We start from the raw sequence: 25,460 nt of genomic DNA on the forward strand, positions 1-25,460 counted from the left end.
GCTTCTGGCAGGCTCTATAAGATGCTGTGTGGAAGAAGTACAGGCATGGTCAAGCTGGGATTATTCCCTTTGAAGAAGTTGTGTATTACTTGAGGACAGCAGCAAGTTGTCTCCTCCCATTCTTTTCTCTCCCCTCCCACCTCCATTTTCTGGCATGTTCTTTCACGTCCTTGATAAAACACAAAAATGCCATGAGTAGTTGTAAAATAACAAATTTCAATGTCTCTGGGAGCCTGGGTTTCTTTTTTGGCACATGGGGAATTTGCTATATCCTGATCTTGTTCCTCTCTGAAGTCCCTCTTTGTTGTGAGTTGATTTCTTCTGGATCCCATGTGTTCCTGGGTCAAGTCGGATAAATGTGGACTGTTGTTTCCTCCGTGCCTATGTGCAGACCTCTGCTGCTCAGAAATAGTCTGTGACCCAAACTGTAGAAGAAAATTTGGGGCTGCTATGTGTTCTGTTGGCCTGCTCTGGTCTGGAGTCATTCATTTGGGAGGGTGCTACTCCTTGGAGGGCAGGGGTTTATAAACTCAGCGTGGTCATTTCAGCTTCAGAGGTAGGGCGTCACATTTCCTGTTTTCCCACTTGTCTGAATGGTGTGCAACCATTCTCTTCAACCTGCTCTGGCTGTTATTTTTGTTTTGTTTTTCCTTGCCCTAATCTGGCCTTTTTTCATAGCCCATTTACTTAAATAAAACACACAAGTTGTTGGCATAAGGAGGTGCAAACTTCCCAGGCAGGTGTTATACCTGGCAAATGCAACCTCTTTCTGTCTCAAAGTACAGTGTTCTTAATTGCTTATTGCTGAAAGATGATGCAGATGGCCCCAGATTCCTCTGCAAGCTCTCCAGCAGAGCCAGGAGCACCAGCTCAGTCTCTCATAGCTGTCGTGTGCTCTGGTGCATTGGCAGCAGAAAAGCTTCTCTAAAGCACAGTGCTGAACACCAGCCCAAGCACCTGAGACAGAATGGTTTGTACAGAATGGACTGGTTTGCATGGTTTGATTCAGTAACATCTTGCTCTGTCACATGGGGCACTTTTATCAGCCTGGCGTTCACTGATACTTTGCTACAGATAATGATGAAAGCACTTGAGGAGGGGATAAACCAAAACCTTTAGGAGTATTATTCCAGAAAAGAAAAAACGTGTTTTCTTATGTTAGCTATGTACAGCGGTGCCCTCTCTGGAGTTGAGTGAAAAGGAGTTATAAAAGGAACTCAGCAGGAAGGAGAACCTTCCAAATAAGTAGTGGTTATTCAACTATCACTCTGTGTGCTTTGTAACCTTGCAGGATCCAGCAGTGCACGATTTTGGTGACAATATATTTCAATTTCTGCTGAGTTCAGTGGTCACATCTCCCTGGATTAGGGGCTTGGCATGGCCAGATGCACCCAAGGTGTCCTGTTAGCATGGAGGGAACTATAAGCTGGAAACCAGGTTGCTTTTTTTGTCATTTTGCCCAGAGCCAGGGTCAAGAGATGGTGAGGAGGGTTTCTGAGCCTCGGTAACTCCAGGAAGACCCCAGACAGAACACCAGGAAAGCATTCAGTGTGTGTGCTTGGGAAGAATGGCAAGGGCTGATACTGCTGTCTTTTTTTTTTTTTTTTTTTTTTTTTTTTTTTTGGCTTGTTTATTGCATAACTCCAATAGAAAGGAAATCCTAAGGCAAAAGCGGAAGGAAGGAGTAAGTGGTGCCAGTTAAATTTTCATGTATTTATGTCTTATTATGGCCTGACAGTCAGAAATAATATTCTTTTCCTTTTATCCTGATTTTTCGCTTTTGACTGTATTAAAAAACCACCAGCAGTAACAAAGTGTAGAAGATTGAATTAATTCCTAGTTAGAATGACTTCACCTTAAATAGTGGAATATCTTAGATCTCTTTCTCTTCCTTTTTTCTTTCTCTCTGTCTGGTCTACAGAGACTTGGCAGTCTCAGATACCCTTGGGTGTTCAAAGGTAGATCAGTCTGCGGCGGGGCTGCCTTTGATGTTTTCACCTACAAAAATGTCACATCACAACCTGCTCTGTTATTTCACATCGAATCTGAGAGATTCACTAAAAGGTTAATTTCAAGTCTTGTTGAATTTTATACCATTAATGTCAATGTCTTTACAAGGATGTACCTGGGATGGTTTTAGAAGCATGAGAGAAGGGGCTGTTCGTAAGTTTCTGCTGCAGCTACCCAAGTGCTCATCAAATGCTTGGGGATGGATAACCCCTCCCTGCAGTAATGTTTCACCCTCCACTCCCCATGGAGAAAGAAGATCAGGAGTCACTATGAATACCTATACAAGCACTAAATCTACCAACAATCCTTTTACCCATTTGTGCTCGAGGCCCTAATTTGGTCTGTATTCAGTCTTATCAAGAAAAATCTAAAGGGAAAGAAACACTTCAATACAAATCTAAGGTGGAGATTGTGTTAAGGGTAAGGGTAATTCTGAATGTCTGTTCTGAACTCTGGGTGTTAGGGTTGATTTCTGGAATGCTTTATAGAATGAGTGCAAATAACTGGGTGAAATATTTTAACCTTGTTTTTCTTGGTTCTTCCACTCCCCTTCAAAACTTGCCTTCTGAAGACATATTGTATGCTTGCAGTAAACAGTGGTTTTAATTTCTTTATGGACGCAATAAATTTCACTTGGAAGGCTAAATGTGCTCCATTTCAAACACTATTTTGAAAAAGGATTGGGTTTTTCTGAAAGATTTTTCAAGTTGGAGAATAATGCTTCTTTATTGATAGGCCATAACACAGATAGTGTATTGGAAAGATTTCTGCATGGACAAATGCAGGAGGAAGAGGAGTTTGGAGCCCATGTTATAGCTTAAATTTTGTTGTGAGGTGGGTTATTTTTTGAAATTGCCAAGTCAGTAAATATATTTTGTGTTCTCTTGGTACAACAAATCCTACAGGTTCAGCAAGGGCACTTAGAAAAGGTGCTGATCTTTGCCCCCTTCTTCTCCTTCTTGCCTAAGTTGAACATGTCATTGAAGGGGTTACTGAGCTCCATCTCCTCACCCCCATACCCTGCAACCACTTCTCCAATGAGCAGTGAGAAGTCGGGTAACTCACTCTGGTGTCCTCACATTTGTGGCGTAGCAGAGGCAGGGATTACAGACTTTGTCAAGCTGGGTTCTTAAAGATGTGCCACATTTCCTACTGTTTTAACACGGGCAATGCCTCGGTCGCCAGGCAGCTCTGCTTTTCTGTGCATCTATTAATTGTCTGTGAACTGGAGGTGCAGCTGGGGAGCACTTCCCATGTAGTTGGTGTGTGAAAGCTGAGGGCAGAAAAAACAGGTAGGAGGGCATGGTCGACATCAGGACTATAATTGAGACAGAACTGAAATTAAAAATTGAATTGCTACTCAACTGAAGTGAGCAGGATGAATGGAAGAAAGCTCTAAGCAGAGCAGCTTAGGCTCCTGAATTCCAGCTTGCTGTAGTAACTGGAGTCTCACCTGGGAGGAGTGGGGATGTAGGGACCCAAAGCTCATCAGGTATTCCTGATGTGGAGCTTGGCTTGGCATTTTTAGGAAATGTCTGTGGGTTACTGTGGCTAAATTCAGGGTGTTACAGGACACTTGATTTTGGACATCTCATCTTTATCAGTTACAGTCTAATGATAGCACTGGAACAAGGAGTAACTAACAGATCCATTCAGCTGCCTGGTTTTGTCTGCACTTAACAGCCAATAAAGAAGCAGAGGTACCAGGCATACTCCAGTTCTATTTTAAATCCACCTACTCTAGGGTTTGAAGATACTCTACAAAGGAGTTCATTTTACTGTTCAAACTGTAACATTTGCAAAGTACCATAAGTGATAGCGAGGCCATTTAAAAATCTTTTTCTTGCCACTTCTAATAATTGAATGTAGGTTTTGTAAGAATGTATTAAGACATAAGACACAGCAACTTGTTGCTGATTTACTGTTTGGCTGGAGGTTAATAAACTCTGTCAAGTTCTAATGCTTAAAAGTCACAGTCTAACCTCTCAATTGTATTATGGCTTATGTGGTAATGGCTGAATTCTGTCAGAGTGTGAACACTAATTGCACCACTGTAAACTGAGGTCATAGCAGTGCAAACAGGAAGGTAGTGTGTGTGGTGAGCCTCTATATGGGAAGAACTCTGGAGCTGCCCAGGAAAGCCCTTGCCTGAGAACAGCAAGAAGATGCAGTCCTGTCTGCCTGTGCTGGTAGCAGCTGCAGGAGGTTTTCAGAAGATACCAAGAGATAAAAACAGGTTCAAAGCATACAAAGATGAGTTCTAAGCAAGCAAGAAGCATCTGATGTGTAGTAGCCAGGAAGAGATTTTGTTCCTGGTTTGTTTTTTCCCCCCTCATTATCTTTAAGTCAGAGACCACTCTGTTCTGCCATTTTCCCAGACATTTGCTTGTTAAGGTGGGATGTTAATGCTATGTCCATGCTGCTGGGAGAAGCTGGGAACTAATGAATTAAAACTGTTGTTTGCAAAAGAAGTGGACAGCTTGCATGGAGAGGAGCCTAGTTAGGAGGTGTGATACCACTGGAATACTTTTCTTTCAATTAATTATATTTTGAGTGATTGCCAGCTTGGTTTCTTCAGGCTGCTGTGACTTCAGTGTCTCCTTCCCTAGAAACTTTCACCTCTTGCCTGAGCTATGGAAAAGAGTGGTTTGGGCAGTGCTTTGGTTTCTGTTGCCACAGCATGGTGTGTCCTCTGCTGAGTAAATAATGTGTTCCTACCACAGCCAATGCTATTTTTAATTTAGATGTGTAACTATAAATGTTGTCAGGTTGTGTGTGTGAATTTTTTCATGTGCGTTCCTGATAGGGTTCTTGCTCTACATTTTATTGTAGGAGCTTTTTTGGACAAAAGGAACTACAGGTGTCCTCCAACCCAGAGGAATTTTTTTTTTTTTTTTTTTTTTTTTTTTTTATATTTTTTATTCATATAAAGTAGCTACTTCTTATGCAAGAGACAAACAAGCCCTGCAGCATATAAGGAGAATAAGCCAACTCGTAAATAGTTGATGGGATAATAGCCACCTTCAGAAGTAGTTGGCAATATTACTCTGGTGGTGTTAGCTTAATCCTATCTTGTTCTTGTTTATCTGGTTGCTGTTAACCCTGTGCATTTCTGGACCTTCCCTCTCCATCTCCCTCCCTGATTTCTGTGAAGCTCCAAGGCTGTTTCTGTGGCTGCAAAGGCTGGAGGAGGAGGCCTGCCTGCTGCTCTCTGTACCTGTTTGCAGCTACTTCATGTGCAGCAAGGGCTGTGTAGCAAGTCGGGGAAGGCTTCTGAGCATTGGCTTGTGCTGAGCCCTGGCTGCTCAGCCTTTCCTTCCTCTTCCTTTGCCTTTTCCTTCCTCCCACTCCGGGAACAGTACATTACAAATATCACTAGGTGGCATAGCCACCCTGGTGTACTATGCAGGTTAAACCACGTTTGTAGTAACTGAGGTTTTGATTATGGTTGGAAGTAATTCCTGTCTGAAAGACTCAATGTCTTGATCCTTACAGAGTGCTCTTTACACTGCATCAGTGGCCTCGGTGGGAAGGAGAGGGGTGTGTGTGTTCAGGCTCGGGCAAGGTAGAGCTGTCCTGAGGAACCTGGCCTGCTTCTTGTAAGGCAGTACAGGCAGAAACCTGAAGGTGTTGTTTATTTGGGAGAAGAATTTTGAAACATTTCTAAAGCTTGCTGAAATGTTGTTTTACCAGAGGCATGTCTTAATCTTCCTGTCAAGTTACCAAGCTCCTGTTGAAGGTCTATTTAAATATTTTAAAATTTACTCCAGGAAATGCAGTATATAATCCCAAGTTTAATTAAAGCAGTTTATAATAGGTGCTTATGTTTTAAGCACATGCTTAAATGTTTTCACTAGAGAAATCAAGAATAGTGATACAAAGCTTTTGTTGGAAGTTGAGTATCAATTCCCTGTATCAGTTATCTGTATTGTTGAGCTGAGACTTCTCTGAGTATCTATTTATGAAACTAACTGGAAGGTATATGGCAGTTTCTATGTCCTGTTTTCATTTGGTCCAAATCAAAGTGATGGATGGACTGTGTGAGAGGTAGATGGGTCTAAGTCAAGTTTACTTTGAGTTTTCTAAAAATCAGATCGTCTTTACTCCTGAGGACTCAGAAAATTCTCAGCAGTTGATGTCTTTAAAGTTTTTAAAGTAAACTCATTGAACTGTCACATGTCAATTCAATTCTGTAAACCAACCTGAGTTTTCAGGCACACTGATTTGTTTGCAGTGATTTTAATTGGAGTGCCATGGATGTGTCTCAGAAAGGAACGTGGGTTTGAATTTCAAATAAGCATATATGTTTTAGAAGCTATGATTTGAAAATACTTCTACCTGCCTATGTTGTGTGGGGCTTGTATTCATTCTTATCTGTCTCAATTGGATGTTATCAACTGCAGTGACAGTTACTTCAAAGATGATTGCTGTTGGAAAAGAAAGCATGGTTTCATCTTCATTTGTAAGGAATGAGAGACTGGCAGTATTGTTGTGGTGGTGATTGTTCTTGTTATTACTGTATTTTCAAACCTCTTCTGGTCACCTATAAAAATCTTTTCCAGGGTCCCTCATCAAAATACTCCAAGAAAATCAGAATAGTCTGATTCTAAAACAGACCTCAGAACTATGAATTAAACATAAAACCTGTAGCAGGAAATGAAGATATTTTCCAGGAGTCCCTTGTTTTCACAATGTTGTATAAATGGAAGATTTATTTCTGCTGTGAAGAAAAAACACTTTCAGTGTAGCACTTTCCTGTAGTTTTCAGGAAAACTTTTGCTGAGACAGTGGGTAAAAATGTGAGGCTAGAACAGGTTTAGGGAGCCTAAGGTGTGCATCTCCTTAGGATGTACCATCCTGCATGTGGAGATCATGTGCAAGTATGTAAGATGGACACACTTGCATTTGCTCTGGATTCTGTCCCATCCCTGGCTCTGTGATTGATATTGCAAGAAAACACCAGGATAATCTTGGGTTCTTGCTTAAAATAACACTATAGGCTTCCCACACAGGAGAGAATGAGTTGTTGAAGGGGATTTTTATAGCTCACACTGAGGCTGACGTCAGGCTCGCCCACAGCCAGGGACTGGAGAAATCCTGAAGCTGTGCAGACGAGCGGTTCCTTCCTCTCGGGCAGAATAATCACAGGCAGGGCTGGCTCCCTGGATGAGATGCACTGGAGATTTTTGCAGGCAGAAAAAAGAGCTAAGATCACTGTGTGAAAATAAAAGCATCTTAAGTGGAAATCTTCTCTTCTCTGTGTCTTTTATGTGTTGGTTTTTCTTCTTCTTGATTGGGTTTTTTGGCCGTGTCTCCAAAGAGGTGTTTTTCTTTCTGCAGTCTGTCAGTTTCCTTTTCCTTATCACTTCTGGCCTGATTTTACTTTGAGACACTTCTGTGTGTGCTGGTGAGTACCAGCATGTAAGTATGTTGATCTCTGCTAATCCTCTGTGTTGTTGTGACTTATATTTCTTTGTTTTATTTCCCCTTTTGATTAAATACACACAGTGACTTGGCCAAAAATATAACACAGTGGGAAAATGTAAATTAAATATCTGGGTTGGTGGTTGTTTTCTATTTGTTTTGTGTCTTCTTTTTTTTTCTTTTTTTTTTTTTTTTTTCTACCAGGCCCTTTAAAAAATGGAAAGAGCTTGAGTCCCTGAGATGCTTGCTCTGAAGTGTTCTTGAAGTGAGAAGAACCAGACTCAGGAGAATATGCTTTCTGGATCTTACTAGCTAGCCTAAAATTAAGCCCTCTTAGCATTAATCCTGCTGGAAAGAGAAGTGTTTGCTAGAAATGTGCTGGTTTCATCTTGACAGTGAATGTGATGTGAAGAAGACAGGCAATAACAAGCCCAGCCAGACATCCTCTTTCACTGGCACAGCATGGAGGAGGTTAGGACAACACCAAGGGCAAGCTTACTTCTTTTCCTTATTGCAGTGGAGAGGTCAGGTTTAGGTACACCATCTGCTCCTGCTTTTTGCATTTGAAATTTCTGTGTAGCACATAGCAAAACACAGCTATGAGGAGTTCTTAGAGTGAAAAATTTGCATGGGTGGTGCCAGGAATTGTTCTCACTTGGGATGCAGAATTGCTCACACAAGCACCTTCATAAAGTCAGTGTTGCTACCTGTGCTGAATTTGGTTGTTCTTGCTTTGACTTCCTTGAGTTCCCTGAGGTTTAAGTTGAGCGAGCTCTGATTCAGATGGGAAGGACACCAATTATCTGTCTCAGCTATCACCTCTTCCTGTATCCTTCCAGATTCTTCTTAGGTAAAAAGCTTTCAGCAGCAGAACGCATGAGGAATTCTTAGGTCTTCTAGCTCAGAGTAAAAAAGTCTACTTTACAAAGTAGACTTTTTCTTTATTTTTTTCTTTGCTTTTGTGTGGCTATTGATATCATAATAAATTCTTTTGATGGTGTTGTGCAGTCCCTATAAAAATAGTTCTGAGTAGGAAACAGTACAATTCGAACTGGTTAAATTTTGGTTGGGTGTTACCACAGGTTGGTATGACAAGTGGCATATGACAAATAGAATCTGAAGCTAAACTAAACAAAATTACTTTTGTGAGATGAACACTGTACACATTGCCTTTTTTATTTAAGGAAGGTGCCTTCCTTAAAGGTGAGTATCCCACAATTTGCTACGTGTCTTCCTGGGTGCTCTGACAAGTGTTTTCCACTCTTGAGCCTGCAGGACAACCTGGAATTTTGAATTTCAGAGTAGTCTTAATGAGCTGAAAAATACCATGTGTTTATGCAGAGTATTGTGGACATGTAACTGGAGGCTTGTTCTGGAAAACTGACTTGTCTTTGCTGATGTAAGTTTTGTCCTGCCAGGGAGATGAGAAGGACTAGGAGAAAAATACAGTGCTTCTTTGCTTTGGCTTTGCTTCTCTTTGTTATTTTGTTCATCAACCAAGATGCTCAGACACTCATCCCATGTATTGGACCTGTGCTGCATCAGCTGAAAATGGGGAATGCTCATAGCAGTCAAGTTCCTCTGTCGGTCATCAGCAGGAAACCCCATGGCTGTAGTGTTAACCCTTTTGAACAGGCACAGATTACAGGCATGTTGAAAATAAGATACAAAAGGTCAGAATGTGATTGCTAAGACCAGAAAAGTTGTTCTAGCTTGCACCTTACAAACTGCAGATGGTAATTATATGCATAATGTCTAAAAGGTCTTAGATCTTACTACATGTGTTTCTGATGCTTGGATCTTGTTAGTTGTTTGCTTCCTCTTCCACCTCTTGAGAAAAAAGTGGGATTAGGCTACCCAGTGATCCACTTAAGGCCAAACATGAAGCATCAGTGAAAGCTTAAGTGTCCTAGATATGAAAATTGATGGTGGAAATCTCATAATAAAGGGAGACTTCCTTAATGCTGATGGTTCCAAAACTGCACTTTTTAAGGAGAAATTCCTGAAGTCAGACGTAGAAGGATAACATGCAGCAGGATGGACATGGGAAGAAAAGCTGCAGCAAGAACTGTATTACATGTTTCTAGCCCTCATTATAAAGCTATCATAGTTATTTTCCATCCTCTGAGATATGCAAATGAATATCCTGTGGCCCACCAAGTCCATACATCTTTTGTCAGAGAAACAAGTTCTGGGAAATGGATGCTTTGAAACTGCTGCCAACACCATTTTTCCCCTTTTACCAACTATAGCAAAGCTTTACAGACTCTGTTGCCTATACCCTTCTTGATTTTTGTCAAGAACAGCGTGAAAATGGTCAGCTCTAACCAGAAGCCTAAAAATAAAGGAGTACTCAGAAACAATTTAGAAAGCTCGTTACACCGTAAATTGGCTTCATACTATAAAATCATTTTGAAATGTCAAAAGTGCTCTTGATGGCAGCAGTGTTACAGGGTAAAAGTTGGAACACGTTTTTACAGCCTGTGTCTGCTGAAGTCCAGTGAAAAATCATTACTTGTAAATGTGAGGTAAATTAGTAGGGTTTTCTGCATTGTCATCAATTAAAAGTCAGAGCATTCAAGGACAGCTTTGTTTGTTAGTCGGCTGCTACTTTTGCTCAGTCTTGTGTTGGTGGTTTTAGTTCTGTCTGTTCCAGCTATATTGCATGAGGATAATCATCCTTACCCAGCTTTGTTTATGTGTACAAGTTCTTAGTGGTATTCAAATTGGGAGGAAGACCTTTGGCTTGAAGGCCTCCAGGGCCCACATGTGGTTACACATGTAACTGAAACCACTTCTGGGGGAAACAAACATAGGCAGCTTCTGACTAGGAAAGTAAGAGTGTTTGTCCTAGAGGAGGCAGACTGTCAGGTATGTTTTTAACTTGATAATATGCAGGTTTAATGAAATAAGATGCTGTGTTACCATTTGCAGTGTAAGATAGGAGCATGGTGTATGTCAATAGTGAGCTACATAAGGAGACACAAGGGAGAAGGGAGAAGAGAGGAGATGATACAAACTTGTACCTGATATATCCATAAGCAGAGAAAGTAGGATGGATGGAGATGTTGTTATGAAATTGATAGAGCTGGTGGCCAAATTTATGTTGTCAGTGAAATGACAAGTCCTGTGTAAGCCCATGGAAAGGTGGGAGGATTTCAAAAGAATATAAATGAGTGTTGAGGAAGGAAGAAGCGTGAGTAAAAAACATACTCAGGAGCTAAAGGAAGGTTGTTATTGAAAGAAAAGAAACACACTTGGCTCCACTAAAGAGAGCTGATGGGTTGAGGGAAGTAACTTCAAAGTATGATTCTGACTTAGGGCTCAGAGTCTGCTCTGATACCAGACTTGGTCCATGCAAGAGAGGGATGATTGATTTTGCAGTTTCTACACTGCACGTGGACAAGGGTTCCTGGCAGTAAAACATCTGTGTGTGAGCTTTAGAGCAAATGTTAAGATGATGGTGGTGAATTAGCTCAGTATTTCTGATGATGCAAAGATGAAGGTTTGACTTGTCTTGGAACAGGCAAAAGACAAGATGAGGCGAAGGAGAAGAAGTAGGTAGGAAGGAAAAGTAGTGAATGCTAGTAAGGTGAAGTGATCAACCATTGCTGTGGGGAAAAATGGATGTATTAAAGTACTAACAAAGTTTTAAGTTGCTGTTTATCTTTGGTAGAAAAGGAGGTTATCGTTACAGATGTATAAAATTGAGAGGACAGGAAGGATTGTTATACTTGCCAGAGATCTTTTTAAAAATCGTTAAAATCCTGTGCAGAGAAACAAGGGAGATGGAGAGATAAGACAGACACGATGGTGATTCAGAATTTGGTGAAATCAGAGAAGTAATTGTTCAGCAGGGAAGCAAGCCAAACAGAAGGAGTGTTTATACTGGAAGAGGTCAGCTTGGGGTTTTTTTTTTTATTATTCCATCTGTATTATAGTAGCCAGAAGGGCATGGTGTGAAAGGGAGAGTGAGCCAGATCTGCCACTGAATCATGTCTGACTTTTCTGGTCATTACAGTGACTCAGTGCTATCAGTAAAAGTCAGGGTAGGAAAGAGAGGTCTGGGATCAAAAAAGGACTTTTAGTGTTGCTACAGTAATTATTAATTTTATCTTTTAGCATGACAAAATTGTTAATGCATGTGAGACAAAGGTAGAAGGAAAATCTGTATGTTGTCTCTGATGTCTTTAAAAAAAAAACCAAAACAAACCCAACCTAACATCTCCAGTCAAATTCCTCCCCAAAACAAAACAGCCCAAGAAAAAAGAACTCTGGTCTGTAAACCTGAGGTTATCTTTGGTGGAGAGGTTTCCCTAGCTGTGTTGGCCACATAGCATGAGGGAAATGAGGGTTCCTTTGAGTGACAAAATTGTGCCAGCTGCTCTAGCACTCCTGGTTCCTACAGACTGCCTGAACATGTATATACTTTAGGAAAGGCTTAGGTAAAGTATTAAGACAAGTTTCTTCACTGAGTGGTGAGATATTGGAATGTGCTGCCCAGGAAGGTGGTGGAGTTGCCATCCCTGGAGGTGTTCTAGAAGTGTTTAGATGTGGCACTTCAGGAGATGGTTCAGTGGTTGTGGTGGCTGGATTGTGGTTGGCTTCTGATCTTGGATGTGTTTTCCAACCTTAATGATTCACCATATGTGAGCTGAACAGAGGTGGTTCTGACATTCTACGTTAAGACCTCTTCTGCTTGTCTTTTAATTCCCCAGATGAGCTCTTCGGGCTGAAAGTAGAAGCAAACTCAAATCTTAACAAGTTTTCTCTTGTGTTTGGGTCCTTAATGGGATGATTCTTAGAGAGGTGTCTGACTAGGTTGCCTTGGACAAGTGATTCCTTTTCCCTGTCAGCAAAGCAAGTAGCCTATCGTTGGCAGCAATGCAAAGGAATTAACTTGGGATTTGGATCCAAGTGGATCCAGTTTTTGGATGCTTAACTGCATTGCAGCTGGCCTAAACTCAGAGCTACAGAAGAAGTAGGCCTTGGGGTTGACACTTGAGTAAAGAAGCCCTTGAAAAGCTGCAAGGCACAAAGTTTTTCATAAAACTGCTAGCCCTGGTTTACATCACTGTCAGGGCATTCACTTTGCTGCTTCAGAATGAGAATGTTAAGCAAGCTCTCTGTCACTGCCAAGCAACTGCTGCTGTTGGCTTCTTGCTATGCTTTCTAGAGTCTGGGTCCTCTAGTAATGCAGCAGTTGGTGTAGCTCTGCTTGATTGCAGCCCTGATTTACAGCCCATGATTTCAGTTGGGGCTGATTGCATTTACCTTTTAGCTGCATCCTAAGTCCTAGTTTGAATCCTAGTTGGGTATGAGCCTTGAAATTTAGCATTTGGACATGAATTTACATTTTATGCATACTTGCTATTGCAGTGAGTCAAACAAAAGCCTCAATGGAGCAAGCAACCAGTACTTTCAGGGCAAAACTCTAGGGCTGGAACCATAATTTTTTATTTTTCCCCAGAGCCTTCTGGTAGCCCCTATGACCATTTAGTTGTCATTTGCTGCTCCCTGGTTCTGCTGGTTTGTCAGCTTAGAAGCAGCTGCCATGTGATGTGAATGATATTTTAAAGTCCTGTGTTTGAATTCTTGTGATAGCAATGTGCAGAGAATTGGCAAACTTTTGGGGAAAAAAAATGGCATCCTTTATTTTGTCACTGGAAGTATGTTCAATCTGCTATTTGATTCTCTGTAGCATTTTGATTAAGAGTTCCAGTGAAGTTCTGTGAAAAGTGAAAATCCTCTTCATTCTTTTTCTCCAAGAAAATGATACATACAACATTGTCAAAATATTTGCCTAATCTTGCAGATTTGGATACTTGTTGCAGTTCTTCTGATAGACCAAAACAATGGTCATTAAATGAGAAGCAGATGCAATAAGTATGCAAGCAAGCTTACTTGGATAGACTGAGGGGGAAGAGGGAAAAGCTGCCAGCAGTACTCACTGAGCACTGGAGACTACAGAAAAATAAAATATCTCCTTGCTATTTTACCCCATAAATAATAATTTTCCTCTAGTAATCTAGGCATTGTACTTTTCTAGATTGGTGTTTTCATATGTCCTGGTGCAATATTGACTTCAAATCCAGATGCTTCTTTTGGCTTACTTGAATTCTTAGTTGCCAGGAAAGGAAAATTTCAAAGAAATTCTTTAGCTTGGATTATTTTGTGTTGATTTTTGTTAGTTTTGGGGGGTGTGTTTGTTTTGTTCTTTTCTTTTTGCTTCCTGCAACACCTAATTTAGGACAAGAGGACATTATCCAAGAAGGATCTGCTTATGTGGAGTTATGTTTACACCTTTGGGTGATTGGGAAGAAAGAGACTGCTCGAAAGAAAGCCTGGAGTCTGGCCTTGGGAGCTGTTAAATTTTTGTATCAAGATGTGGAGTACGTGTCCTTAGCAGGTAGCTACTAAAGGTCTGGTTAGTGGTTGCAGGGTGGTCTCATCAGGTCATTAATCCAAAATCTGCTTGGAATTATGGATAGAATTATAGCTTTCCAGCTTAACTGTTGCTCCAGTCATTTACTCAAACCATATGAATTCAAGATCTGCCTCGAAGAAAAAGAACCAAATTATTATTGTGTTTTTTTTCGGTGATCTGTGTACATTTGGGCTCATCTGTGTGATTGCTGTGCGATGGACATGGTTTGCAGAAACTTTTTCTGGGTCAGATGTCTTCTGGTTCTACACCAGTCCATCAGTGAGCAGTAGCTCAGGTCTCAGGTTTCTCTGCAAAGCCCAAGCACCTCTTGCATGAGGATTTTCCTTTTTTTCATGACTGCCAGGTGTGTTCAGGACCTAGATCTGAATGAACTAGTTGCAAGGCTTTGCTTACAGGCTTACAGACTATGGCTTGAATTTGTTTGGGTATGGTGAGGTGAGTTGTCACTAGAACTCACTTGAAACCTGACTGTTCCCAGGAACTGTCCCTCCATTTGTCTTGTGTATTGCCTTTGTCCCTGTCTTGGCTGCATCCCTGCCTCTCTCTGCTCTACAAAGGGAGCCTGAGAGCTGTTGTGCAGGGAAGTGCAGTTGGCTGTAGAAAAGCTGCTGTGGTAGGCAGTGCCACTGCCTGGATTTGGTTTTATCAGCTCTGGGGAGCTGGGGGAAAGGGATGAGGCATTGCATTGCTCGATCCTCATTGCACAGAGTGCCATAATACAGTGATTTACTAACCAGTGTTTTGCCTTCATTTCAAGTGTGTTGTCTTCTATGAGAGAATGAAATATTGTCAGCCTGGGGTTTATGAGACACAGTACTAAAGGTTTCTGTTGTCTGTTCACAAGATTCAGTATTGCCAAGCTCTAGATACAGAAGAACTCGAAGTGTCTGCTCTTGTGTTTACTCTTGAGTGTTGCTACAGTTGTAGAGTGTTGCTTTAGATTCTTTTCCTTTTATAATTTTTGGTACTTTGTAAAGGGTTATGCTCAGTCAGTGAAATATGAAGCATTGTAGAGATTGTTGTCTTGAATTCTATAGAGATAAGTATTCCCTTATTAGTTTAATGATTCTTCTTGGGTATGAAATACTTGGAGTCTGAGAACCTGTGTGATAGATGCCTGAAACAGTCTATTTTATGTATCTCTCTGGAATAGAAAAAAATTAATTTGGAAAAAATTTGGAAGCAGCTAGTCAGATAAAAATTCTCTTTCTGTAGTGCTGTGTCAATGGAGAAGTTGTTCTTGTGGCCAAAGCTTAAAAACAGTTGAATCAGCCCAATACCCATGTTTAAACATCTGGAAAAAATATTTATAATTCTTGAGAGAAATACAAAAATGTTGATCATTAGCTGTGGTCAGATGGACTTTATTCACACATGTACAGCTCCAGTGTGAATAGATGATACTTCACTGCATACAGCCTAGTGTAAATTTTGGAGCTTTGTTTGGGATATGCAATGTGTCTGAGTCTGTTCCTGCTGACTAACTGGGGCTGAAAGTACGATATGTTCAGAAATGAAGTTCTGCCTGCGAGTGACCTCACTCTACCTCTTGCTTTTTGTTTCTTCTTTTTTTTTCTTTGGTTTTTTTTCTTGGTATTTTTTTCTTTTTTCTCTTTTTTTCTTCACCAATTTCTCTTACTTTTTTTTTTTTTTTCCTTTTCAGTGTACTTTTCATTTTGATACAATGACACTGTCTTCTGCTGCCTGAATTGCATAGCCTGGGTTTATTTCAGGCAGCACCCCTGAATTCACAACAGAGGTAGCTCTGGGTTGTCAGAGAAATGGAGGAACTGTTGTCCACTGTAGGGCACTCCCCATTGAGCCCTTTAAGCACAGCTGGGATAAAACCACGACCTTTGTGCAAGGTCAGATTCACTTGATGGGAATGGAATGATGCTGTTACTCACCTATAGATGTTACAATATTACATTTATTTTAATACCTCCAGAAGGAATGGAGAAATTATTGAAGCACCAGAAATTCTCTGAATTTTGCTCTCAGCTTTTGAGGATTTGATTGTGTTTTCTGACTTGTCAAATGCTTCTGAAAACCAAGTCAGTGGTGTACGTGCCTGTGCTTGAGCTCCTGACTTACTCTTCCTGCAGGGGTAACTTGTAAAAGAAAGTTTGTCTTGATGGAGCTGGGAGCAGAAGCCTTACCTCTTCAAAGGACTGCTCCAACCACTAAGAACCTCCCATTCACCCTCATTAATTTCAAACTCAACTTAAAAGCCAGTCATAAGTTAGTATCAGAGGAATAAGCACTTCTCAGATGCTCAAATGGTATGTTTTCCAATTTTAGTTTCTCTGTACCAGCTTTAGCTAGCTTGTAAAGGGACTGTAGCAAAGCAAACTGACTTGTATTAATTTTTTTTTTAATCAGTGAAATTAAGCTGAGGGCCAACTGGAAGACTTTGGTTCTACTGGAATAACATCTCTGATTAGCTTGGGGCTAAATTACTAATTCCAGTGAGGGATTTTGAAATTTTCATTCCACTAATGTGCAAAGCCCTTAAATATTCTGTCATATTTAGTAATCTGAAATACCAGGACTGGTAGAATCTGTCTAAAAGGCTAAACCCCACAAAAACAGTGCTACAGTTTTTGCTTTAATATTCTAAAGTAAACAGATATTTTCTTTACTGAAGCTTTCTAAACCACTACCGAGCAATAGTATAATGTTTGAATATTTTTAATGCCATGGCTTCCTTAGTGTTAAGATTTCAGTGTAATTCAGTACCAATGAACTTAGAGCATTGACAGGGTTTAAATTCTACCAAATTCTTTCACGTTTTCCAAATATTGTACCCTAATGGTGGCAACTTGGTGAGTTACTTATCTGAACAGCAAACATGAAATGGCATCTACTGAAATGAATGTAAATTGAGTTCTAGCTGATGATTAGCAATCTATACAGCTGTGAGCTTGAACTCGGTAAAATCTGGGACTTCACAATTCAGTAGGGGGAAAAAAGTGGACAATTTCAACAATGATAGAGGCGTTGCTAGTGAGCCAAATTAAATGGCTGATGATAATTGTGATAGCTTACAAAGAATGATGTTATTTACTAAAGCTCCTTTTTGCATAGAATCTGATGTCTTCTCCCATGAGCTTGCTTATAATTCATATTCTGCTTTAATATGCCTGCAAAATGTGCTTTCTTTCTGTATATGTATTATTTTTAGGATGTTATGTTTCCTTGGTGCATACACAATGAGCCTGAAATCCTGTAGGAATGTGTTTAATTTGAAAGTTTTATCCTCTGGGCCTGGTTAATTCAAATAGGAGGCTCAGAACAGTGCTGCAGTGCTGGCAAGAATGCGGGAGCAGCAAATGGGCTGCTCAGGCAGCAGATCCGGGGCAGGAAGGTGCCTGATCTGGGAGATCTTCTTTCTAAAGCTACCAGGCTAACTTCTTTCCTCTGTCCTGTGCACTGATCGAGTCAACATTTGACGAGTTTTGCTTTCCCTTTTGTCCTCGGAGTCATTTCTAGGGCGCTCATAATTAGAGCCTTCCCAGCTGTTCTTTTCTCGGGTGGCACGGTAGGCAGCAGGGAAGGGCTTGGGTTCATTGCTGGTGATGCAGTGCTTAGACAGGATTTGAAGAGGGGTTGTCGGTGTCTTTTAGAGCTGCAAAAAAACCGAGCTGTAGCCGGTACTAACCCCGACCCTATTTTCCTGGAGGATGGAAAGAATACACTTGCTGAGTCGGTCCTACTGCGAGAGCAGGAGCTGTGTGTGTGTCTGCAGGAACGGGAGAGCTGAGCAGTGGCAGTGTGCAGCCTGCTGGAAAGCGCTGCTGGCTCATGGGCAGCAGAGGGGAACAGGCCTTGTGACGAGGGCTGGAGGGAGAGAAATGAAAGGCATTTTTTTATAATACCCTGGGCAGCATACGCAGGATGTTATGTCTGGCTTGGACTGGGCTGACGTGGTGCCTTGGATTTTTTTTACTCGTAGTGCTGGAAAAATAGATATAAGGGAAATACAGAGATAGAAACGGAACAAAATTAAAATTAAAAGCAAGCTTTGTATTTCACAGTGAATAATTTGCAGCATCTTTCCCCTAAGAAATTGGGCTGCTGCTGGAGAGAGGAAGCACGCAGCATCAATTTTTCTCCAGATTTATAATCCAGTTGAATATCCAAATTATTGCAGCCCCATTCCGTGACTTGGAAAAAGGCATGCTTGTGGGCAGCTGCAGGGTGGAGTTGGGTGATGCCTCCAAGCAGCCCAGCTAAAGGAGAATTCCAAGGGTTCGTTAGAAAAGAGACAGTAGGATGGAGAAAAGGGATGTGAAAACTCTTGGCTTACAGTTGGCTGAGGAACGTCTCTAGGCTTGTACACAGTGAGGCAGGAAGGGAAGGTGTTAGCTCCTTCTTTAAAAGGAGATATACATTTACTGAAGAGTCGTGTGTCGTGTCCCTGGAGGGTGGAGAGGTGTTATTACTTCTCCACAGCTGCTCATGACCAGCTAGAATTTAAACCTGCTTCCTTTCCAGGAAGGGGATGTGGTCAGATTTTTCTCTGGTCTCTCTGATGATTGTCCTCACGTTAGCACTCAGAATGGTACCCTTCTTGGAATAAGTATGTCTTGCTTGGCTTTCATTTTGACCTGATAGAAGATGCATTTCCTTTTTGTTTGAAATCTCTCTAGATAGGATCTCTGCAGTCCTTCTGCTCTGTAGAGTTCACCAGTTGCACCCCATAATGTAGCCTCCCTTTTTAGAAACAAAAGTGTTTAAAAGTAAAGAGGTCTGTGTCTATGTGGGGGAAATCCCATTCAGTTTTATATTCCTGGTCAGCAGCTGTAGGCTGTCAACTGCCTCGTTTATTTCAGTGTATTAATAATGCAAGTCCCTAAGGCTGATTGTTGCCTCTGGAGTCTGCTATGTGCAAGTGCTTTTCTATTCCAATGAATTCAGTAATCAAAGTCCCACTGGCAGGGCCAGTGCTGAGCAGCCCCTGGCTTAGAAAAGATAAGCCATGGTTGATGGTTTTTTTTTAAATTTTATTTAGTCTGAGTCTTACACAGCCCAGGAATTTTTTTTTGTCCATGCTCCTGACTTTCATATACAGTCTAGATAAGAAATCAAGAATTTTTGTCTACCATCATTAAAAAAAAGAAGAGAAGAGACTGAAACAGCCATGGCATTATATCTGCATCTTTCTTAAAAGGAAAGTGCTTTATGTGAAGGAAGAACAGACAAAACATGCATTGGAGTTCATTACTTTCTTCAGTTTTCAGAAGTCACAAGGAAAGAGTTACTCCCCTTGCTTTCCTAGGAATGTACACTGGGATTTCTAGCTCAAATTTATTTTGCTGCAGCTTTGGAGTCAAGTTTTGATATATTGTTTTTGATGTAGGACCTAATTAGGCCCCACACATCTTAATACTTTTTGCTACATCTGCTTAAAGATGGCATTGCATATATTTACATACAATTTACATTTGAAAGCTAGCTGTGCTGTGTGCAATAATCATTTTAACCAAGTGCTATTGACAGTCAGTATTGTAAATAAGCATGCAACAAATCTGAGGTTTATGGGACTAAACATACAAAAACTACAGGTGTCTTCTTTCTCAAACTGTCCTGAGAGCTTTGGATTAGGTTTTTTGTATCATGAGTTTTCTGGGATATTTCCCACAAATTGGTGAACAAGAGCTTAAGGATTAGAGCTCCAGCTTTAACTAGAACCTACCTGTGCAAGACTCTGTCAAACTATTTCAATACTTGCCAAAACTTACCACAAAGTTTGGGCATATACTGTTTGCTGCGAGTGCTCTTGTCAGTCAGGATGCTCAGATGGGTCATTTGTTTTTGGAACCTCAACTCGGTCCCACTCTGAACATAAATGGTTACTGAAAAACAGGTATCTAGGAAGGTCTGATGTTACTTGATTTTGTTTCTGGCATGTAAAAGATTGTTGGTTTGCTAACTTGTTTTCAGAAGCACTGCTGGTGTTCCACAGTGGAAAATCCTGAGCTCTTTTTGGTATTTCCCTGTGGAAATCCAGTCAGTTGGTCAATTTTTCAGTCCTCTCAACTCAGTAAAGGAATCTATATGTGGCAGGAAGTCAGTAAGAGAAACAAAGTGAGTTTTCCTTGCAGGGCAAAGACTCTGTGTTACTTAGACCAAGCCTTCGGTCCAACCAAGAGGTGCAGACTTACATTTTGAACAGTCAATTTAAAAAATACTCCAGTACAACTGTCTGCTTTACTCAGCAAAACCTCGTCTGGTTTGGTTTTGTTTTCTTATGGGGATGGACATTTCTCACTTCATGATTATGATGATGTCAAAACCTTTTCATACCTTCTTAAAAAAAGTGTGAAGAGCTTGGAGTCAGCTGATGCTTAGGCTGGTGGAGATCAGACAGAGGCATATTCTTTTTAGACAGACTTCAGAGCTGATTCTCTGAGGTGAAAACTGGGAGTTTGACTTCTGTGCTACAGATGAGTTAAACAAACCAGCAGAGTCAAATGTTAATTTACATCTCGGCAGTTAAGTAATAGGAAAAATCAAGAAGGATTAATAAAATCTTCTGCAATCTCTCATTTACAGGCAAATAATTTTACTTCTTTGCATTTACTTACCTGACTGCTTTCATCTGTGTAGACGTTGCAGGCAGCTGAGTTTTGGCAAGTTGGCAAGCTGATGAATTAAGGATTTGATTTTGCAATATTGAAGTTAAGTGGAGTTCTTCTGATGTCTTGGTCAGATGGCTCAGAAATGTGTTCCTCTGTTAGGCTGGGAACAGAATGAACCCTCCCTTCTGCAGTATGCCCAGATAAATGGACAGGAGCTCTAAATCATGCATCCTAAATCATGCACTTGGTATCATCAGTTTCTTTAGTCTGCTTCCTCTACAAATGGAGCTACAAACTGAACTTTTCTGAAGAGCCAGGAACAGGTGTGCAGTGTGAAATGAGCTCAGCCAGTACAGCACCACGTTTGCCAGAAGATGCCTCCTCATTCACTGGAGCTGATAACACTGGCTTAACCACTACAGTACTGGTATCTAACAAGGGATGAGGATTGCTGTGTTTCCCATGGGGTTGAACTGGCTAGGATTCTGCCTATGCAGTGCCTTATATAATGTCAAATCCATTTCAGTTCAGTGATCACTTTCATGCAGACAAAAGGACTTGGGATTGTCAGTGATGCAAATGTTTACGTCTTAAGTGCATGGAAGCAAAGAGAGGTAAATACTTGAGAAATACTGAAGTCAGGTCTTGGTCTGTTCACAACTTGGGTTCCTTTCTGTTCCCCCCTCTGCACTGCACTTCAGTTACTCTGATCACAATATAGCACATGCCTGAGATGTGCAATACCTGCTTTGCCTTTACAAGGCTGGGACAGCACACAGTTGTGAGGCTTGACTCGCCTCCTGGATCTCTAATCATCTTTTGTGACTGTGGGAAAGCCTGCCTGAAAATAGCAAGGTTTGTTCCTGAAAAAAAGTGACTGTGTTGTGATGAAATAATTTAATACTATATTAACTTTGTGCTTCCTGATATTTAATTTTTTTTTCATAATGTCATCTTGTCCAAGGCAATCAAAGGGCTTTTTCCATAGGGGCCCTTTTCAGACAAAAGGTTTTCAGAGCTTCTTCTCTGTAAGTGTACCTGTGAATTCTGTGAAAATAAGTTCTGAAAATGATTTTTGTATCTTGTTAGTAAAATACGAGCTTAGTTTTAAAACCCATGAACTCTGAAGTGTCTCCTCCTTAGAGAGTGCTTTTCTGAGGTAACATTTCTTTTTATATTACAGACAGACATTCTAATTATCTGGATGATGGTAATGAACATGTTGCTTATAACCTATTATATGAGGGTTGAAAAAGCTGGAGGGTGACTGAAGATCCTGCTTTTGTCTTAGATGATGAGAAACAAAACCAAAGAAGAATGGAAAATATGGAGCATAAAAAATTAATGTTTTACTAATCAAAATCTTCCAGATTAAGCACAAAAAGGAGAGGGGAAAAGGAAAACTCCCACAGTAAACAAGTGGTGCTAAAAAAAGTGAGAGATTTGAATCCAGCTCAGAATGCTCTATGTATAATTGATGACTAGATTTTATTTTGATTGTGCTGCCCTCTTTTCTTTGTACTACCAAAGCTTAACTGCACTGTAAAATTTATCAGGAAGGAAATGAGGGCTTTGGGGTTTCTTCTTTTTTTTTTTTTTTTTTTTTTTTTTTTTTTTTTTTTGTCCATATAAGTACTAAAGCTTTGTCTCTTTTGTTACCTGGGGAGCAGTTGTTTTGAATTGGCAGTTAACATGAGCTGGCTATTGCTATCAGCTGTAAATCATGAATTACACTGGCATTTAACTTGTCATCCTTAAAGATCAATTTTAGCAATCCCCTGAAATCAGACTCTTCATGATCTGGATGTATAGGTTCAGACTTGCGCAGGTAGCATGTATGGCTTGATCCTTCCTTTGGATTTTCCTGACCCCTCTGTTCATGTTTTTAGTGCTGCAATGTGACCGAGAGGATTAGAAGTATAAGCTCTATACTTCAGGTTTTAAGAATTATTAGTGGATCCTTCAGAAGAGAGCATGGTATGATTCCCAGGAGCAACCTGAAAACTTCAAAATTTTCACCATGGTATAGAGGACAAAATTAAGATCTTTGAAGGTTGTTCTGTGTTCACACAGAATATATGGGAGAGAAGGAGAGATCCCTCCCAACCTCTCCTCTCCTGTGGCCGTTAAGATGGTCAGGGGAGCTGCAGCAGTGGCAAATGCCAAGCAGCTGAGTGAGCTGGCTATGTATGTTCAGGAGACAGCAAGGAAGTTAAGAGTATGGGGTGGGATCTCATTGCATTCTTTGGCTTTGATGCATAGAGAGTAGAAGCAAACTTTTCTCAGATGTGTGCACAGCAAAAGCATGAGAGGCAGCAGCCTATGAGGGTGATTCCTGCTGGGTACGGGGGTAGTTGAATGCTGGTCCAGATTTCCCAGAGAAGGTATTGGATCTCCATCCCTGGAGGCTTTCACACTCAAATGGCTGTGGCCCTGAGCTAGCTTTGAATTTAGCCCAATCTGGCCTGTAATGAAATTGAATTTTCTCCTTACAGTTGTTATAAACGCCAGGTAACATTTTTCAATTGCATGTGTCTCTTTCTGAGCATAAGCCACTGCTCCTTCTGCAGTCTAATTGTTAGATGGTGTTATTTGAATGTATCCCTTAACAGCCTTTGGCATCTAATAGCAAAGGAATGTTTTTGGTGTGGCACAAGTGCTCCCCAATGTTGGCAATATAGTAGGATACCTTTTTACAGTGCATATCTTAAGGATTACTAATAACTTCCATAAGGCAGTATTTTGTAATTGCAACAAATTTTGTACAGATTTTCATCAAGCTTATGTGCTGATTTAGTGTAAAATATGCACATCATTTAGAAACGATGCTGCTATTTCATAATAATATTGCTTATCTGTTACTTGTTTAAGCAGTTTTTTTTTTTTTTTTTTTTCTTTTTCCCAAAACACTCCCTCTGACCTTTGGGCAGTTACCACATGGCCTATCAGATAGGTGTTGAGCACACTGTTTCTAATGAAGTTTGATGTGCACTTAATACTGGGTGAAAAACTAAATTTGTAGTGTATTCAGTCAATCTCTCCAGCATGCAAAGCTCCAAGAGCTGCTGATAAACATATCTGAGAAGGGGAATAATAGACCCCTGTAATGTAAAGTTAGGGAAATCTTTACAATGATTTGCTCTTAAATTTCTGTTCTGGAATTAGCAGCAGGCTAAATGTGGTATTTATAAAACACTTGGCTACCTGTCCATTTTAAGTCAGGCAGTATTTAGAAGACAGTTGAAATAGGGAGGTTCTACGTAGCTGTTTTCCACTTTTAGCTGTTTAATGCTCACAATTGTTTTATGGCCAGTTATGTAGATTTGGGTTTAAAAAAATAATTCCAAAGTTTAACATTGAAAGGAAATTACTTTAGAAAATTGAGCTCAGGAAACGAGAGCACTGTCCACTTATGATGTCTGTTGGTCCATCGGGTAAACCCTCAGTGTTATTGGTTTATAGTGCCCAGCAACTGTGTACAGAAACATTCCTACTAAGAAGTTCCCAGGGAAGTGAGCTGCAGTGTTTGTAGTTCAGGTCTTGATTAATCTGTCTGCTTTTATTTTCCTTTTCATTGTGCAAATTAATAACTAATAAGTTCTTCATCACTGTGTGGCCTGGAGTATTTGTATCTTTCAAAGTGTCTCAGCAAACAGGCAGAAACGTGAAGACACCCTGGCCGAGGGTGTTGTTGGACTGCTTTCCAGGAGTCTGGCTGTACACACAGGGAAGGTGCATGTTGCTTTACTGTAAAGGAACTCATTATTGATTACACACCTAAATAGCACAAAACACATTTCTAGCTTTCTGTTACTTTTGTTTAATGAAGAGTACTCATGAGCAGACTCTGCCATGGCAGCACAGGAATGGAGTCCTGTTCTGGAGAGGTATGTAGGAGAGGTAGGTGCATTGGATCTGTTAAACCTACTTCTGTTTCTCATATCTTGGTATTCTGTGTTGAGTCCTTTGGCTCTTATGTGGGCTTTGAGCATTGAAAAGAACCTTGTAATCAGTTTATTGCAATTTTATCCTGCTATCTAAAAGAGAGAAACTGTGGCAAAGGGCAGGAGCTTAGCCTTGAATTTATTTATCACACTATAGTCATGCATTCAGGAACATTTCCTGTAGCAACAGGCTGGTACTGAGGTTGTACTTTCAAACAAATCATCAAGAAGCTGTGGATTAAGAAGCTGTCCTAGCTGCATCAGTGTGGTTCAGAATTCAACATTTTGAGGCTTCTAGCACTGCATTTAATTTACTGGTGCCTTTTGCTCAAGTCTGGATGTATGCACTGGTGTTATTAAGAAAATTATCGAGCTGGCTTGAAAGGACTCTGGTCCTTGCACCTTGCATTGGTGTTAGGATCGTTCCCAAACAAATGTCCTGACGGATGCTTGTGGTATCATTTTATTTTTGGATTTTTATAGTTAAAACCAGAATATAAAAAGAGAAAAAAAAGTATAAAATTTATTCAGGTAGAGACTGGAGTTTTACCTCTGGTTTCACTTATCTCCGAGTGTCATTGTTCTTTTTCCCTCCTCTCTTTCTCCTACCTTGCTTTTCTTGCCCTCCCTCAAACCAGGCTGCACGGAGTATCAGAGTCATTTCATTCTGGTCAGCATTTCTTTAGGAGTCTCTGCATCTGGACTTAAAGAACAAGGCTGAGTGTTCTCTGCCTGGAGGCCAGAATAGGTGGGGCCTCTCTCTTTAGTTCAGAGGTAGAGTCTTGCTTACCAGTGTCTCCTTTTTTTTTGTACTAGACAGCACCTTCACAAAAATGTTTTCTGCACAAAATTAGCAGCTAAGAGGAATGTTATATTCCAAGGGAGCAGGGGATGAAGGACTCGGAAATCCGGGCATTTGTTAATAGCTCTGTGAGCAGATTGTTACAAGAGGTTGTGAAAGGCTCATAACCTGTCTGTGTCTCCTTTTCTGCTAGTGGGAAAAGTGTAAATAATGCTTTTATTACCATGGAATCTGTGGCTTTATTGAGG

The 25,460-nt window shown here is 40.6% G+C and overlaps 1 protein-coding gene across 2 annotated transcripts in view; it reads left to right on the forward strand.

The window, feature by feature from the left end:
- RORA (RAR related orphan receptor A) overlaps nucleotides 1–25,460 on the forward strand; it is a 349,216-nt gene that overhangs the window by 88,601 nt on the left and 235,155 nt on the right. The window lies entirely within an intron of this gene.

Source organism: Heliangelus exortis, chromosome 11 (genome assembly GCF_036169615.1).
Source record: "Heliangelus exortis chromosome 11, bHelExo1.hap1, whole genome shotgun sequence".
Classification (NCBI taxonomy): domain Eukaryota; kingdom Metazoa; phylum Chordata; class Aves; order Apodiformes; family Trochilidae; genus Heliangelus; species Heliangelus exortis.